The sequence below is a fragment of the Erinaceus europaeus genome, chromosome 5 (assembly GCF_950295315.1).
Source record: "Erinaceus europaeus chromosome 5, mEriEur2.1, whole genome shotgun sequence".
Classification (NCBI taxonomy): Eukaryota; Metazoa; Chordata; class Mammalia; order Eulipotyphla; family Erinaceidae; genus Erinaceus; species Erinaceus europaeus.
This window is the reverse complement of record NC_080166.1, coordinates 119,696,429-119,715,139: the sequence shown is the minus strand read 5'-3', so window position 1 is coordinate 119,715,139 and position 18,711 is coordinate 119,696,429. Positions and strand designations below refer to the sequence as shown.

The window sequence follows — 18,711 nt, the reverse complement described above, 5'->3', positions numbered from 1 at the left end:
ATGTGGTATTATCTTTGTCACATTTTGCAGTTTTGTATGAAATTTATTTTTAATCTTTAACAAAGCTTTGCCTGTGTTTATCTTAAGTTAGGAAAAACTGCAATCATTTAAAACAAAACTTTTAAAAATAATTAAATATACAATGAATGCTGAAACATAAAAGTCTGACAGAATGTTACCTTAACAAGAAAGAACTTCCCAAAGATCAAAGGATTGCTGTTTGTTTTATTTGCTAAAGACAAATAACAAGTACTTTCACTTTAAGGGATCTGATGGCTATTGAAAGAGGCTTCCACCATGATAAACTTCTTTTACCCTTTATATTCACAGAACTAGAAAATTTACTTACAGACATTGAAAAGATACAAAATATGCTTAGAAAAATAGAGTGCTAAGATTTGATTGGAGACAGGACATGAATCAAGCCAATGATTTTTTTTTTTTTTTTTTTTTTTGGCCTCCAGGGTTATTGCTGGGTCTCAGTGCCTGCACTACTAATCCACTACTCTTGGAGGCCATTTTCCCCATTTTTGTTGCCCTTGTTGTTGTTGTTGGATAGGACAGAGAGAAATTGATAGAGGAGTAGGGGGTGACAGAGAGGGGGAGAGAAAGACATTTGCAGACCTGCTTCATTGCCTGTGAAGTGACCTCCATGCAGGTGGGGAACCAGGGCCTTGAACTGGGATCCTTGAACTAGTCCTTGGGTTTGGCACCACGTGTGCTTAACCCGCTGAGCTACCTACCATCTGGCCCTGCCAATGATTTTTGAACATATCTTTCACTCTCTAAAATTATGGAGAGTGGGTGGAAAGGAATGGCACTAGGACTTTGGTACAATGAGTGGGTACAATGAAGTTTCTTCACATACAGAGGTAAGAAGTGTACTCCTGAAATCTATGTCAATAAAAAACATTTTTAAAGGGTATACCTATGGTAAAATTTGGAAGACAAAGAGATAATAGCTTATATAGTCTTTGCTGTATTTTGTACATGCTCAACACTGAATTGCATAGGCTGCTAGACCCATCCCGGAGTGCAAATGCTTCCAAATGGAACTAATTTAAATGCTGTCATTGACAAAAAAGAGAAGCAATGACTTTTTAGAGAATAAGACCCCAATTCCCTAAGTATCTACAGATTTAGGTTTTCTTTAAGCCAATATTAATTAAGTCAGGGCAAGAGGGAAATATTTGTTTCATTTAATTTGTAAAAGAGTTGGGTGTTTGTATGATAGTTTCTTTCTTTATGGGGTTATTGTATTTAAAGGTAATGTTGGATGGTATATGCTTTTTGGTCTTTTCCAATCTGCAGCCATCACACAGACCCTACCAATCCTATGAGTAGTACTTTACAAAGAGAAGTAATAATTCTTTCCACTCGTCTTTTTTATGTTTCCTCCAAACAGCTTCAAAATACATTTGCTGGGTTTTTTTTTTATAAACTCTTTCAATAAATATTTACTTTTTGCCTGTGAATCATGACTTCTGCTAGCAAATCTGCTTCTAAATTTTCTACCCAGATAATACACTGCAACAGCTAAGGGCTTGAACTCTAAAATTTTACAAAATGAACCTGTGACTTACTTGTGATGTCTGAGCAAATCAATGAAGTTTTCTAAGCTTTAACTTCTCATTTGCAAAATGACAAACATTAATAGTACTTGATTTTTGTTGCTTTTGTTGTTACTGTTGTTGTTGTTGCCTCCAGGGTTACTGCTTGGCTCAGTGCCTGCACTAGGAGTCCACCGCTCCTAAAAGCCATTTTTTCCCATTTTGTTGCCTTGCTGTTGCCCTTGTTGTTGTAAAAGTACTTGATTTTAAAGAACGTTGTGAGTTTTGGAGAAACACAATATGCTCAACACAGAGCCTGGCAATAATGAGAAGTGTTTGCATGATTACTTTAAGTATATACTTGTATTCAAAAGCTGAGTCAACTACAACAAACCTAAAATTCTAAGCAATAGATGAGGAAACGTCACCTCTCTTTTCAGCTTGGTTGCTTAGTCTCATGGAACAGTTTGGAAGTTCTCAACAGAATGTCCATCTGTAGGCAGTCTACTGGAGCATGCTGAGGGGTTGAAAGAGGATAGATCAGGAAGCACAGAAAATGACCCTGACAAATACAGATACCACAGAAGTCACACTATTGATTTTGTTAAAGCAATCATTCTTTAAAATGCTGCATGAAGCTGAACTTAATTGCAATTTAATAAATAATATCCCATAGCTTTAGGGAATTATATAGGAAAAAAATAATATTTTTTTTGGAAGAACAGAAACACAAATATGCCAAATATCAGATTCTCCTCCAAATCATGACTTTGGAATTCACTGGCTCAACAAATTGGTTTGCTTTGCTTTGCTTTGCTTAATTTAATGAGAAGCAGTATAGCATAATGGTGAAATGTGGTAATTGAATTGTTACTACTGTGTTTTTTTAAAAAGTATTTCATAGATTACTTAGTATTGCTTTGAATAACTGTTGTAAATGTAAATTGACAAAGATGGTTCATTTGCATTAGAGATAATCAAAGTAAATTTTAAACATATTAAAGGCAGGATAGGGGAGAATACTTTCATAATGGAGGACGTGGGGAATATGACTAATTTGGGGTAGACTAACTCTGTTGTGTCAGATGTCTAAGAGAATAGTTTTTTTGTTGTTTTTTTTTTGAGGAAAGATATGAGTTTGCATTGATTCTACATGTTTTATATATAGTTTTTAAAAACCCTTCATTTCATCCACAGCATAATTAATGTCATTAAAGTTAATAATTGGATCAAGTCTACAGTGCTTTTCAATTCTTGATGTGAAGAAGCCCTGGCCTGAGTGTGACTGATTATGACTGTAGACTGTGTTCTGGATAGTTCTACCTTATCTCTGTTGAAAAGTTCTTTATAGTCACATCCTGATCTGTCAAATTACTAGTGACTAGACAATTGTATTTCTAATCCCACAACTCGACTACAAAAATAGAATTTCATATTCTTTTAATATGAGTGTTATCTAGATGAAACTATATCTAGGTCTTTCCTGACAAGTTACATGATTCAGTGCTTTGTTTCTATAAACTAAAGTTAGAAACTCAGACTGACTCACTTTTCTTTTTTGTAGGCATCTAAGTGTACAAGGAAATCAGACTGTTTCTGGTGTTGCTTTCAAGAGAAAAAAAAGAAGACATGCTGCTTCTCAAGAATCCTTTTTAGGCCAGCAATTTTGAAGTGTAAGACTTATTGGAATCCGAACGGAAAGGGCTGATGCTCTGATTTATCACAACTCCCTGTGAGTGGAGTTCTTCCATGGCTGCAGAGGAAAACATTTGTTGTACTCATACTGAATGTGCTTCCTGTGTAAAAGACCCTTTAAATCTGGAGATCCCCCGTTTCAAAGGCCATAGTGGAAATGGAAGGAAGTCTAAACACCCCACTAACAGTCATTCTCCTCTAGTGGGTCAAGCTGGAAGTCTCAGGATGGTGGAGTTGGCTGCTAGTGGACCTCTCAGCTGAACTGTTTCTCCTGTTTTGAGAAATGACTACTTTCCTTGTTTAAATTTGGCCTATTAATTTATCCAAAGGATATGCAAACACTAATCTGAAGGGGCATATGCACCCTTCTATTCATAGCTGCATTATTCTTAGTAGCCATAATACAAAAGCAGCTTAAGTGCCCAACAGGTGACTGGATAAAGAAATTATAGAATATATATTCCATGGAATGTGACTCTACAATTAAAAAAAGATGATACTGTGTCCTTTGGGACAAAATAGATGGAACTAGAAGAGGTTCTGCTTAGAGAAATAAGTAAATTGATGAAAGGCAACTACTAGATAGTTTCATTCATATGTGGAATTTAGAGATCTGGTACAAACTTGGGGGAAAAAACCAGAAGCAAGCAAACTGTTTCTAAGACTTGTAGAACTATCATGGTTAACTTCGGGAGGTAGGAGGGTGGAGACATAGAATTTGGTGGTGGACCATAATTATATACTATAGCCTTATAATCTTTCAACCTACTATCAATAACAAATAAAAAATTAAAAAGAAGTTTTGGGAGCTATATATTAGGTAAACCCTAAGAGAGTAGAAACCTTCCCCTTTCTCTATAAAGACCATATTTCTCCCAGTCCTGAAACCTCTAGGGCGGGGCTCACTTTCCTATATGCTTCTCCCAATTCATATCAACTGATACTGCACCTGCTGATCCCAACTTAATCAATGCAACCAGTCCCACCTTGGCATGTTTTACTTTGGACCGCATCCAGAGATGTCAGGCGTAGAATGTGAACCCACCAGCCTCATCATTCTGGTGAGACCTTTCTTAGCTCATAGAACTCCTTAAATTCATTTCAGGTGGTATACCTCTTAACAAACCTCAAAACCTAGACATAGACCAGGATCCATGAGATGGGGCCTAAGTACATATATCCAGGAGTTGGGGAAAAACACACCTTAAAGCAAAAGTGCACAGTAGTTTGCAGTGAGTTAATAAATGTAGCAAGCAAGAAGAAACACCTAAAAGGACATTTTAAAGTACCTAATGAAATAGTTTCTACTTAGACCTAGATACCCTCCTTACCTACCTTCTATTGCATGTCCCTCAATCACTCCAAAGCTAAACCTGTCAGACAAAGTAAGGACTACAAAAGCTGAATAAGGGCAAGAGACTGGCATACTTTAATGATGACCCTTTAGTGACTACCAGGCCTCCCCACCACCCAGGGCCCTAGTCAGGGAGTCCTGGGATTCCCACACAGACATGATGGGCCTACACCTCTAACAGATCCCTCTCACCACTGTCACTGGTCATCTCCATCAGGAACAACATAATGGATCCCTCTGTGGGCTCCTGTTGGACCTGGCCTTCAATGTGAATCAACAATGGTAGGGAATGTTCCATTTTCTGAAGGAAGGTTGGATAGCACACTCTGCCTATCACCTGAGGATGATGGGTCCTGAAATTGGTGCAGCCTGGAATGTTCCTAGCCATGACCATGGAATGTGAGCTCAGACCTGCAGGGATGCAGAGGTTACACAGGCTCCTGTGTATGGGTCCCACATCAGATCGATGGGGTTTACAGTTAACAATATTTATATACTTTCTCTGTTGGTATGCATGAGACCCCTTCTGTTTCATTTGGTTTAAATCCCCCCTGCTTAACACTATTCTATTTACATAACCACTTCATTCTATTTACATAACCGCTGTTAACAAGCACCACCCTCCCTCCAGGGCATTGGTTCAATCCCCACTGTTTCATGATATGTTTTTGCTCCACCCCCTCTCCTTGTCACACCCTGATCCTCTCCTTGTCACACTCTGATTGTCACCAGTCACTTTTCTCTCCACCCTCTCTATGTCACATCCTGTTTCCACCCTACTTGGCAAGTATATATAAAGACAGCATTGTGAGTTTTACAATACCTTTAGTTTAGCTTAGCTTGGCTTAAATTGTGCTGCGTCCTGCATGAATAAAGAGATACTGCCTACAGCTCAACCATGAGTCCCTGGTCGTCTGTTACCTGCCTGTGAAGCCAGCCCGGCGAAAACTACATACCTGTCGAAAACGACATAACCCGTCGAAAACAACATTTCTCCATATTTGGGAGCTACTCTCTTCCCTGATCCAGCTTTCTGGTCCTTTTTCCAACTGTGACATCATCTCCCCAGACAATAGTTTAGGTCACCAGCATATTGGATGTCAGGTGCAGGCAAAAACTAGTTGGGTCATGGGCCCCTTGGAATATACCTAAAATAGCCCTATGAGCTTTTTCCAAAATGGTGACCCCAAATCTCCATCCACAATATTCTTGCCTTTAGGTTCATGATTAGTCAACAATTTGCTCTGCTTTCTATCTTAACTCTTTATTCAGCCACCAGGTTCCAGATGCTACCATGATGCCAAACAGACTTCCCAGGGCAGACAACCCCACCAATATGTCCTGGAGCTCCACCTCCCCAGATCTCTGCCCCACTAGGGAAAGAGAGAGGCAAGCTGGGAGTATGGATCAACCTGTCAACAGCTTTGTTCAGCGAGGAAGCAATTACAGAAGCCAGACCTTCCACCTTCTGCACCCCATAATGACCCTGGGTCCATGCTCCCAGAGGGTTAAAGAATAGGAAAGCTATCAGGGGAGGGAATGGGATACGGAGTTCTGGTGGTGGGAATTGTGTGGAATTGTACCCCTCTTATAAGGTCTTTTCAGTGTTTCCATTTTATAAATAAAAACTTAAAATATATATATTAAGAATTCCTGAAATGTAAATTTTATACCTGCAGCTATTTTGAATCAAATTTCTCCCTCTCTCCCTTCACATGCTCTTCACCTTCACTGTCCTCTCATTTTAGAAACTATTCAATGGTTTTATGAGATATTCAGTGACTAATTCTGAGAAATACTACCAAGTGATAGATACCTCTCCTCCTAGTCCCTATTTCTTTCCTGTTCTTATATATGTATTTTATGAGAATGAGAGAGGGAGAAAAGGGAAGAGAAAGAGAGAACACTGTTCCAGTATATGTGATGCTGATGATCAAATTAGTTCTGTGCTTTCCCACTGGTTCCTTTCCAGTTACTTTGGGCCAACTTTTCAGATAGAAGGAGAGAAAGAAAGAGAGAGAGAAAGAGTGAGGCAGAGAAAGAGAAAAGAAGAAGAAGAAGAAGAAGAAGAAGAGGAAGAGGAAGAGGAGGAGGAGGGGGGGAGGAGAAGGAGGAGGAAAAGGAAGAGGAGAGGGGGGAGGAGGAGGAAGAGGAGGAGGAGAGGGGGAGGGGGAGGAGGAGAGGAAAGGGAGGAGAGGAGAGGAGAGGAGAGGAGAGGAGAGGAAAAAAGAAAAGAGAAGAGGAGAGGAGAGGAGAGGAGAGGAGAGGAGAGGAGAGGAGAGGAGAGAAGAGAAGAGAAGAGAAGAGAAGAGAAGAGAAGAGAAGAGAAGAGAAGAGAAGAGAAGAGAAGAGAAGAGAAGAGAAGAGAAGAGAAGAGAAAAAAAGTGTTTTAAACTTCTGATTATCCTTTGCCACATCCCATTCTGGCCCCTCGACCTAGTGACCCTTCGTAGTCTAGTGTTATGCCTACCCATGATAGCCTTTTTTAAAAAGAGAGATTTATTTATATGAGAGAGAGAGAGAGAGAGAGAGAGAGAGAGAGAACCACAGCATTTCACTGGCACCTGTGACACCAAGGCTTGAACTCAGGACATTACGCTTTAGAGTCTAATACTTTACTGTCTAACTGCTTAGACTGCAACACCTTCATTTTAATGCTCCAGCCACACTGACCTCCTAGTCCATATTCACTAGGTTTCATGTTATTGCAGAACCTTTGACCATGTCTACTCTTACATCTTCAATTGCTCACTCAGTTAACATCTGCATATCCTTCTTCCCTCAGTTATTTCTACAGCAGAACAAGGAAGCTTTTTCTGATCTCATTGATTAGTTCTAATCTCCTTTATTAGGACCCTTTAATTCTCTTCATCTGACTCTGTTTTCTGCACTGAGGGAAGGATAAACCCAGGGCTTTGAATACACACACTACCTCTGAGCTATTTCCTGGCCTATTCTTTAATTTTACATATTCTGAGAAAGAGAGTGAGAGATGCACCAAAGTATTACCCTACCTTCCATGGAGTGCCACCTGTCTTTGCCCTTATTGTTTCCATGTGGGGTCAGGGATCCGACTAAGGGCAACACATATGGAAGACAAGTGCTCTGCCCTGGCCCCACTCCCCTTTTGCAGCACTTTCTGGGGCTAAAGTTATTGTTTGCTAGATTATTTGCCTGAAGGACGCACCTTAAAAAATTGAAAATCCATGAGGATAGCAACAGTATACTGCAGACATTATAGTCTCAATAACTATTTGGTAACCAAGCAATAGTTATTCGCTAGTAAAGAAATGGTTACTAATGATAAATGGCATCAATAGTAATGAGTTGGTGTGCATGGAGGAATTTCTGCAACTCTAGATTACTATGCAACTATCAAGTTCTTTTTAGGATAGTTACTCGGGATGTTATTTTTCAAATAATAAGCATATCTCATTTATATATAATATAAAGATTTACAAAAACAAAATGAAAATAAGCACTTGGAGTCATGTACTCAGACCCTTTAGCAGAGCTGCTAGTCAATCAATAGTAGCTATACTAGGGCATTCAAAGAAGGAAGTTTCCTAGATATTCAGAAACCGGTTTCTCCATGTCTGGTAACTAAGAAAATTATTTTCCTGAATTTTCAAGAATTTTGTTCTAAATAAAAGTAGAAGTACCTTATGACCCAGTAGTGCCACTCTTAGGCATTTATCCAGCATACACCCAAGCACTAATTAGAAGAGAGATATGCAGCCCTATGTTCATAGCTGCATTATTTCCAATAGCCTAAGAATGGAAGCAGCCTAAATGCCCATCAACGTATGACAAACACATAGGGCCCATAGGGCCGGGCAGTGGTTAAGCACACATTAAAGTGCACAAGGACCCAGGTTCAAGCCCTTGGTCCCCAGCTGCAGGGGGAAAACTCCAGGAGTGGTGAAGCAGGGCTGTAGGTATCTCTCTCCGTCTCATTCCATCTCTCTGTCCCCCCTCCCCTCTCAGTTTCTCTCTGTCTCTATTCAATAAAAATAAATAAATATCTAAAAAGTAAAAATCAAAATAAAAAACCTATAGTTATAATATATTCAGTTGTGAAAACAGAAAGTTGTCTCTGGATTTGGAAAAGGCAGTGGTGTTCACTCTCATCACTTGTTCAGCACAATCCTGAAAGGTCTAGCCATACCAAAGGTCTAGCCATATATAATTACATATATATATATATATATATATATATGTAATTCAGTCCTAAGAGAAGTTAACCTATTGTTATTGGAGATAACATGATATAAACAAAGAAAACCCTAAAGACTCTACCAGAAACTCCTGGAAACAATAAATTAAGTACAGTGGAGGTATACTAATCAGCATACACAAAGCTGTTATATTCCATATTTATTTAGTTAGTTATCTATTTATTTTTAGATGGAAAGAGAAAGAGAGAGAAAGAGAGCTCAGTACCAAAGCTTCCTTGCTATTTAAATATATACTGCTTTGCTATTCATGCAACTCAGGTTCAAACCTACCAAATTGGAGGAAGCTGCAGATCTAAAAAAAAAAGGAATCTGAAGAGGGAATTTTCTAGGGATAGCAAAAATAGATGTATGAAATGAAATACGCAAAGAGATCATGCAGTCAACAAAACAAAAACAAGCAACCCAATAAAAAAAAGTAGGCAAAAAACGTAAATAGACACTTCTCTAGGAAGACATATAGGTGGTCTATAGACATATATAAAAATGTTCAATGTGATTCATTATTAGAGAAATGTAAATTAAAACCTCAAAAAGAAAAAAAGAAAAAGAAAGCTACTTAACAACAGTAAAAATAATCTATATCAAAAAGGTTGAAAACAAGTCTCTAATAATTAGAACCACCAATAATGTTTGCTGGGTGGTGATACACCTGGTAGAGCATATATGTTACAAAGCTCAAGGTCCCAGGTTCAAGCCCCCAGCCCCCACCTGTAGGAGAAAAGTTTCACAAGCAGTGAAACAGGGGTGTAGGTGTTCTAGCTCCCTCTTGATCTCATTCTTCTCTACTGATTTTTCTTTCTGTCTACCCAGGAAATAAATATAATATGTATATTTTAAAGTTTTCTTTAAAAAGTAGAACTAGCAACAATAACTATATAGAAAAACCTATGAAATACAGTTAAACTAGTAGATATATGTGAACAGCTTTATGATACTTCAATAAGACATTTTTAATTACCAAAACCAAAACTGAATGAAATAAAGAAAACAATAGGGGGCTCAGTGGTTAGTGCACTGGGGTTAAGGACACTTAGCATGAAGTGCAAGGATCAAGCACAAGGATTCAGGTTCCATTCCTCCCCACCACCACCTGCAGGATGAAGCAAGTCTGCAAGTGTCTATCTTTCTCTCACCCTGTCTTCCCCTCCACTCTCAATTTCTCTTTGTCCTACCCAACAACAACAGGAAAAAAATATGGCTGCCAGAAGCAATGGGTTCATAGTGCAGGTACTGAGCCCCAGCAATAACCCCAGAGGCAAGAGAGAGACAGAGAGAGAGAGAGACAGAGAGAGAGAGATGAAAAAGAGAGCAAGTAGGGCTGGCAAGATAATAGAGAACTTAACTCATATATTTTACTACATTAAAATAGGCTGACAGCTGGGAAAAGAAGTGTAGTTATGTAGTTATCTTTTATGTCTGAGGCACCAAAGATTCAATCCCCAGAACTACCATGAACTGTAGCCTTAAGATGAACAGGAAAAAATACATATACTGAAAGAGAAAAGCTATACGTTCATTTCAAAAGAAGTAGAAAAAGCATTTTTTAAATATTTATTTATTTATTCCTTTTTGTTGTTCTTTTTTATTGTTGTAGTTATTATTGTTGTTGTTATTGATGTCGTCGTTGTTGTTGGATAGGACAGAGAGAAATGGAGAGAGGAGGGAAGACAGAGGGGGAGAAAAAGATAGACACCCACAGACCTGCTTCACTGCCTGTGAAGCAACTCCTCTGCAGGTGGAGAGGAAAAAGCATTTGTAAAAAGTCACAAGCCATTATAATAAAAATAAGCAAAGAAGCCATAATAAAAAAGGAACAAAAGAGGAACATACTCAGTCTACCTACTAAAGATTATCTAGAAAACATCTCCAGGGGCATGGAGGTAGAGACACAGACTTTTGATGGTGGAAATGGTGTTAAACTATACTCCTATTAACTTAGAGTCATAAATCACTATTCAATATGTCGGAAGAAGAATAGATTGAATGTCGCAAGTTCTTTAAATGCCCAGATTTCAGTTCTGAGTATATATTAATTTAGTTTATGCACCTAATGTTTCAAATTTGTAAATTGAATTCTGACACTGGGCTTAAATTTATTAAAGCATTTTTTTTAAATAACATTTTTTCCCCAATACTGAATTACCTACAATCTTAGACCAGGTAGATCAGAATCAACTAGTTCTATCAGTATCTAAGATATCAGGTATTTGTACATCACATCAAATGACATAAATCATGGTTAGGTCATGGTACAATAAATCCTAACCATGGGATTTTCAAAGTAAACCAAGATACCAGATAATTTGGTTATAATAATAATTATCTACTGCTTTCTTAAAATCTAAGACAGCAAGGAACTTTCCATATTCTCTTTAAAATCCGTATTTCTCCCAGTCTTGGAAACTCTGGTACTTTACTTGTATTTCTTGACACTTCTCTTGATCCCCTATCCTGTGATACTGCCTCTGCTGATCTCAACTAAATCAATGCAACCAGTGTCACCCTGCCACGTTTCACTTCATACTATATCCAAAGACACCAACCCTGAGATGTCAGTCTTCCAACTCCAATAATCTGGTCAGACCTTTCCTAACACATGGGACTACCTAGTTCCATTTCAAATAGTGAATTCCCTAACAAAGTTATAGACTAGGGCCAATGGACAGGGTACATGTACAGATGTACCCATAAGTTAGGGGAATCTATATACCTCAAAGTGAAAGTGCTCAATAGTTTTCTGTGATTAGATATAAACTTAATAAGCTCAGCAAGCAAGTAGAAAAAGCCTAAAGAAGATATCTTAAAGTGTCTAATCAAATATTTACTACTTAGGCCTAGACACCCTCCTCTCCTACCCCCTACTTCACTTCCCTCAATCACTGTATCTACTTAATTAACTACACGAAAGGAAGTAAAAGATATCCCCTAATTTTTTCTGACAGCAACAGCATTAATGTCACCCCCTAGATAATCTCTAGAAGAAATACTGTATGCAATTGGCCAATAGATATACTGGCTAAAATATATATATATATATCAAGTAAAGGACAATTACTGTCCCTATGACAATCTCTATTAGAATCATCAAACAAGTGAAATGCAGTAAAACTTAAGGTTAACTTAGATCCACTTAAACCCTGAGTCTATTTCCTCCCTAACTTAAGGCCAGCTCCCACAAACCCAGTACTGATCTGGAGACAGCAAATGGCACTTAAGGATAACTGGGAGATTTCAGGTGGTGTTTTTTTTTTGTTTGTTTTAAGATTTACTTACTAATGAGAGAAAGGAGGGGACAAAGAAACTCAATACCAGTAGTACAAGCATATTTACATTACCACTATTTGGAAGCAATAAAAAAATATATACATTTTTTTCTGTTTCCGTATTAGAACAGGTTTTTTAGAAAACTGTGTCTACACAAAGGAATATTACACAACAGTAAAAATGAAGCATTATAAATATACCGTTAAATAAAAAATTAGAAATAATGAAGGAATAAACATGATTTTGCTTTAAAAGGGTTTGTAAAAGCAACAAAAATATGTTAAAGCTACAGATAAAGATGAGTATACCTACAAATAAAAATAGGGGGTAACTTTAAATTCCTTTTCACACATTAGGACCATGTAATTCATCATTTCAAAAAGGATTCCAACCCCTTGAAACAAAAACATAAAACTACACATTTACTCTGCAAAACCAAGAATATTTTGATCAGTGGTGGCACAGTATGGAAATATACCTATTTAATCTTATAAACTTATAATGACTATAATCTTATAATCTTGCAAACTACTATTAAATCACTAACTAAAAAATAAAAACAATAGTAATTAAATAAAAATTAAGGCCAGTCAGTAAGTCTTAATTTGAGTATCTCCACATCATAATCCAAATTGGGTCAGCAATGGATACACACAGTAATTTAGAGACTAACTATACCTAATTTTAAGTGGCAATATAGGGCTGGCAAGGTAGTTTATCTGGGAAGCTATATATTTTGCTATGGGCACAGCCTAGGTTTGAGCCCAACCCCTACACACTGGGAGAAACTTCAGTGCTACGGTGTCTTTCCCTCTGCCTCTCTCCACCTCCGCCTCTCTCCGTCAGAAAAAGCTGGCCCACAGTGGTGAAATCCCAGCAGTGACAGAGTGGGAGAGAATATAACCTTGCACATTTGGAAGCAGAGGAACTGGCTATTATTGAATAGTGATAAATACCTATCACTTCTGTATGCTTTTCTAGGTTTTTTTCCCCCCAATCTTGTCAACTTAAAAAATTCACTATGACAAGTCATACTATTGATGAAATTAATTCAGTCCTTCACATTAGAAAACTACTTATCACTATCCCACTGATGTCCGACGTGGCAGGTGACGTGAAGGGTCCCCTCCCTAAGAAGGATACACACCTGCTATTTCAATGTCAGATATGGGCACATGTCTAGCTGCTTTGGATTATAAAATGTGAAGATGAGTGTAGTGAGCTACACTCTTTGTAGGAGCTTTAAAAATCAGGTACTTTGATTCATTTCTTTCTACTACAGAGCTGAACTGTAACTACTAGAAATCACTTCCTCAATCTGTGGTTTAGGAAGACACTATAAATTCGAGCAAGCAGTATGAGCCAGAAATGTGCTGTAGTAAGCCAGAGAATTTCAGGCTGCTAATCACTGCAGCATAAATTCCCTAAATCTAGCCAATAGGCACACAATCTTTATGCTTTTGTCTGAATGTTTATAGAAATGATCACCCCACCTGCAGGGGAGTCGCTTCACAGGCGGTGAAGCAGGTCTGCAGGTGTCTTTCTCTCCTCCTCTCTGTCTTCCCCTCCTCTCTCCATTTCTCTCTGTCCTATCCAACAACGACAACAACAATAATAACTACAACAATAAAAAAACAACAAGGGCAACAAAGGGAATAAATAAATAAAATAAATATTAAAAAAATTTTTAAAAAAGATCAGATAGAAATGAAAATTGAAAAAATCAGATATTCAAATTGTAGTAGTCATAAAATTACAGAATACTTAATATTAAATTTGGCAAGACATGTTTAAGACATATGAAAAAAGTTTAAATTTTTATTAAAGTATATAAAAGATGTCCATTCTCCCCAAATGTATAAATTTAGTGTGACTCTGATTATAGTCCCAGTGGTTTCCTTTTAGTTTGATAAATGCATTTAAAGTTGATGTGTAATAACAGAATTGATCTTTAATATTCCTGCCATGACTCAGTGAGCTAAAATATATAAAGTGCTTAGTACTATATTTGGAACATCTATGGATAATAAATGTGAGCTAGTTGGTATATTACATTAAAGTAAAAGATTCTGGGGTATGGGAGTGGGTTCAGGTCCTGGAACATGACAGAGGAGGACTTAGTGGGGGTTGTATTGTTATGTGGAAATGTTATCCATGTACAAACTATTGTATTTTACTGTTGACTATAAACCATTAATCCCCCAATAAAGATTTTAATTAATTAGTTAATTAATTATTAGATAAAGACACTGAGAGGGGAAGAAGGAGATAGAGAAAGAGACAGAGAGACACCTGAAACCCTGCTTCACCACTTGTGAAGCTTTCCCCCTGCAGGTGGGAACCAGGGGCTTGAACCTGGGTCCTTGTGCACTGTAACATGAGTGCTTACCCAGGTGCACCACCACCTGGCCCCACAATAAAGAAGTTTCTTAAAATATGAGCTAGTTTTACTATTTAGAAAAATAATTAGATCATTAGAAGAGATGTATCTTAGCATAAATAGGATTTTAATATTTCCATCTAGAGGAAAATAAAATTAGACTTATCTTAATCCGTATGCAAAAGCAAATTCCATTATCAGTTAAGCACACAAATGTACACAATGAATATTTTAGAATAAAATTTAAGAGAACACATCTATACACAGTATTAAGGAAACATTTTCAATTAAAACAGCAAACTAGGGAGGTGTAAAAGAACACAGGCATTTACTAAAATGCACAAAGATATCATAAGTGGGGCTGTCAAATAGCTCACCTCAGTAGTGTGCCTGCTTTGTCATGATTCACAAACCAGGTTCAAGTTGGGCCCCAGTGGCACTGGAGGAAGCTTCAGTACTGTGGTCCTTCCATCTTTCCTTCTGCCTTTCTGCTCAGTCTCTCTTCTTCTATCTGAAAGAGTTACTGTGGAGTGGTAAAAGATGAGTAATGACAATAAAAAAAGAGAAAAAAGATAACATAAACAATAAAATAATAACAGATTGTAGAAAGGATCTGTAATATAGAAGACAAATGTTAACAACTATAGTATACAATGAGGAACTACAAATTCACAGGGAGACAAAATGAGCAAAGGATGTGTGATCATAATTTTCTAGAAAAGAATATCTAGTTGAGAAATAAATATTAAAAAGTGCTTCATCTGACTAGCAGTCAAGAAGATTCAACTTGTGCAACAACAAGCTATCACTTAGCCCATACCAGATTTTGACAGAAATATGAATCTATCTGTTTTGAGTCATTTTTTTAATATTTGATTTAAAAACAGGTTGAAAAAAATCAATTAATAAATCCTGTGGTAAAGGAATAAATTGTTGTGTGTTGGAATATTACTAATTACATACAAATCACACTGTGAAATTTTAGATTTTCCTGGAATGTATTTTGACAAGGCTGACTTGCACCTCCTTGTATTTTCCACACTGTCTGAATGCCTCAGCCTCAAACAAGGAATTTTACAACTGCTTCTCATCACTCAACAGTGCTTTATTAACTTTATCACCATTCTGACCCAAGACAACAAGGAAGCCCCTACTAAAAACACTCCAGAGTGTCTATCCACATAAGCTCTGGCAGCCCTAGTTGAACTCTGGCTAACTATAACTTTTTTAGACCTGTGACTTGAATGGGTCGACACCCGGCTTTTCACCTAATTTCTCAGGGCCAGTACTTTTTATACTCAAGTTGCATTATTCTTTGCCTTCTCTGTACCTTTTTTTCTGGAATTTCTCAGCAGGTGGTTAGGGCCAAGGCAGTCCTGATATTTACTGTAATAAATTAGACCTGGTGCTAATTGTACCCAGTGCCTACAATCAAACCTTTCAAACAGACGGCCATTGTTTACTGAGCCTACTTACTCTGGAAAGGGTATGGAGAAAGATGGTGACTGGAGTTTAGAGTCTAATGAGAGAGGCACATGTGAAAACAAGAAGTGCAGCAATGTGTTACAGATGCCCAGATACAATTACATTTGTATATGCCACCAAGCACAAAGGGTCTATTCTCTTTGGGATGAGGAGGGAAGCAGATCTGTAGAGTTAAGTCAGGAAAGGCTTCATAGAGGAAGTGATGCTTGACTTGAGATGGTGCAATAGAGCATTCCAGAAAGGGGGATGCGTGGGGGGATGGGTGGGGGGAATACAAGTACAGAGGCATAAAACCAAGGTCATTTTCAGAGAATTCTGAGTAAGTTCACATGAGTAGAGCAAAGGATTTAAGAATGAGGTTGGCAGTCAGATCACAGAAGGCCTGTTTGCCATTCAAAAGAATCTGGAATTAATCCGTTTGGAGGAGGGAAGTAGTGGGTTTGAATATTAAGACAAAATATCTTTGCAGCAGTACAGAAGACAGGTTAGAATAAGGCAGAAAAGCTCTTCTTGGGGTCAGACACAGGTAGTGAATTCCCTTCACCAATGATATTTCATTAACCATGATTCCCACTGATGCAAAGATACCTAATTAGAATGACAAAGCCTTTTGTTCTTTCTAAACTCTATTGTGTAAACTTAGTTCTTCAGTCTAATTTAATAAATGGAGTGAGACTGAACAGACCTTGGCATCAGTCCCAGATACTAAAACAGTGAGAAAGCAACAAAACACAGAACATAATATCTATCCTTAAGTCCATAAATTATATGCCCTGAGTTATAGAACATTTAAATTATGATTCCCCTGGCAAATAATAAAAAATACCTTCAGAAATTATTTAGAAAAGTCATTTGCCATCTAACCATGCTGACAGACTAAAAAAATATTGACTAAATAGCTTATGTGTAATTTACCACTCCTGAAGAAGAGAAGGATGTTTCCTAAGACTTCAGAATTATGTTTTATTAAATCATAACATGGCTTTCAATACTATGTTGTAGAGTAATGGTGATAGTGGACAGCCCTGTCTAGTCCCCAATCTGAAGGGGAATGCTTTCCGCTCCTGCCCATTGAGTATGATGTTGGCTGTAGGTTTGTTGTATATGGACTCCTCTATCTTAAGGAATTTTCCATCTATTCCCATTTTTTGTAATGTTTTGAGTATGAACAGGTGTTGTATTTTGTCAAAAGCTTTATCTGCATCTACTGAGATAATCATGTGGTTTTTGGCTTTGCTTTTATTGATGTGGTGAATCATATTGATTTATATATATTGAACTAGCCTTGCATTCCTGAGATAAATCCCACTTGGTCGTCATGACAGGTTTTTTTTTTGTTTTGTTTTTTTTTGTTTTGTTTTTGCCTCCAGGGTTATCACTGGGGCTTGATGCCTTCACTACAAATCCACTGCTCCTGGAGACTATTTTTTCCTTTTGGTTGCCCTTGTTATTTATTGTTGTTATTGTTATTGTTGTTGTTATTGCTGTCATTGTTGTTGGGTAGGACAGAGAGAAATCAAGAGAGGGGAAGATAGAGAGGGGCAGAGAAAGATAGATACCTGTATACCTGCTTCGCCGCTTGTGAAGCGACTCCCCTGAAGGTGGGGAGCCAGGGGCTCGGACTGGGATCCTTATGTCAGTCCTTGAGCTTCACATCATGTGTGCTTAACCCGCTGCACTACTGCCTGGCCCCCAATGAACAATCTTTTAAACACACTGCTGTAGATGATTGGCTAGGATCTTGTTCAGTATTTTAGCAACTATGGTCATCAGAAATATTGGTCTGTAGTTTTCCTTTTTTGTTGTGTCCCTATCTGCTTTTGGTATCAGGGTGATATTGGCTTCATAGAAGATGGAAGAGAGTATTCCTGTGTCTTCAGTCTTTTGCAAGAGCTTTAAAAATATAGGCATTAACTGTTTCCAAAATGTTCTGTAGGATTCGTGTGTAAAGCCATCTGGTCCTGGACTTTTATTGTTGGAAAGTTTCTTAATAACTGTTTTGATTTCTTTGTCAGTGGTTGGTCCATTTAGGTTTTGTAGTTCTTCCTGGCTCAGTTTTGGAAGGGTATGTGTTTCTAGAAATTCTTCCATTTCTTCCAGGTTCTCTATCTTGATAGCATATAGTTGTTCATGGAAGCCTTGCGTAGTTTTTTTTTTTGGATTTCAGTGGTTTATTGTTATATCTCCCCTATCATTTTCAATTCTATTTATTTGATTCTTCTCCCCCCCTTTTTTGTCTCCAGGGTTATTGTTGCTCCTGGAGGTTATTTTTTCCCTTTTGTTGCCCTTGGTCTACATTTGTTGCTATTATTGTTGTTTTTATTGCCATCATTGTTGGACAGGACAGAAAGAATCCTAAGAGGAGGGGAAGACAGAGTGGGGAGAGAAAGATAAGACACCTGCAGACCTGCTTCACCGCTTGTGAAGTGACCCCCCTGCAGGTGGGGAGCCAGGGGCTCGGACTGGGATCCTTAGGCCAGTCCTTGTGCTTTGTGCCATGTGCACTTAACCCGCTGCACTGCCCTCCTCCCCCCTTTTTTTAGTGAGTCTGGCTAAGTGTTTGTCAACTTTGTTTAATTTTTTCAAAGAACCAACATTTGGCTTGATATTTTGAATGGTTCTCTTATTTTCTATATTATTTATTTCTGCCCTAATTTCAGTGATTTTAGTCCTTCTGGTTGCTTTATGTTCCTTTGTTCCTCATCTTCTAAGTCTTTAAAAGCATGCAGTTAGGTCATTTACTTG

At 37.8% G+C, this 18,711-nt stretch overlaps 1 long non-coding RNA gene across 2 annotated transcripts in view; it reads right to left on the bottom strand.

Annotated features, from left to right (window-relative positions):
• Window positions 1-205: 205 nt before the first annotated feature.
• LOC132538649 (uncharacterized) overlaps window positions 206-18,711 on the bottom strand; it is a 30,078-nt gene continuing 11,572 nt past the window's right edge. The window contains exons 2-4 of one of the 2 annotated variants that reach the window (XR_009550011.1): window positions 14,859-15,004; window positions 3,100-3,303; window positions 206-2,112 (exon numbers count right to left, since the gene is read on the bottom strand). This is a non-coding gene — a long non-coding RNA (uncharacterized LOC132538649). The remainder of the gene's footprint in view (window positions 2,113-3,099; window positions 3,304-14,858; window positions 15,005-18,711) is intronic. The other variant, XR_009550010.1, reaches the window with a different exon arrangement.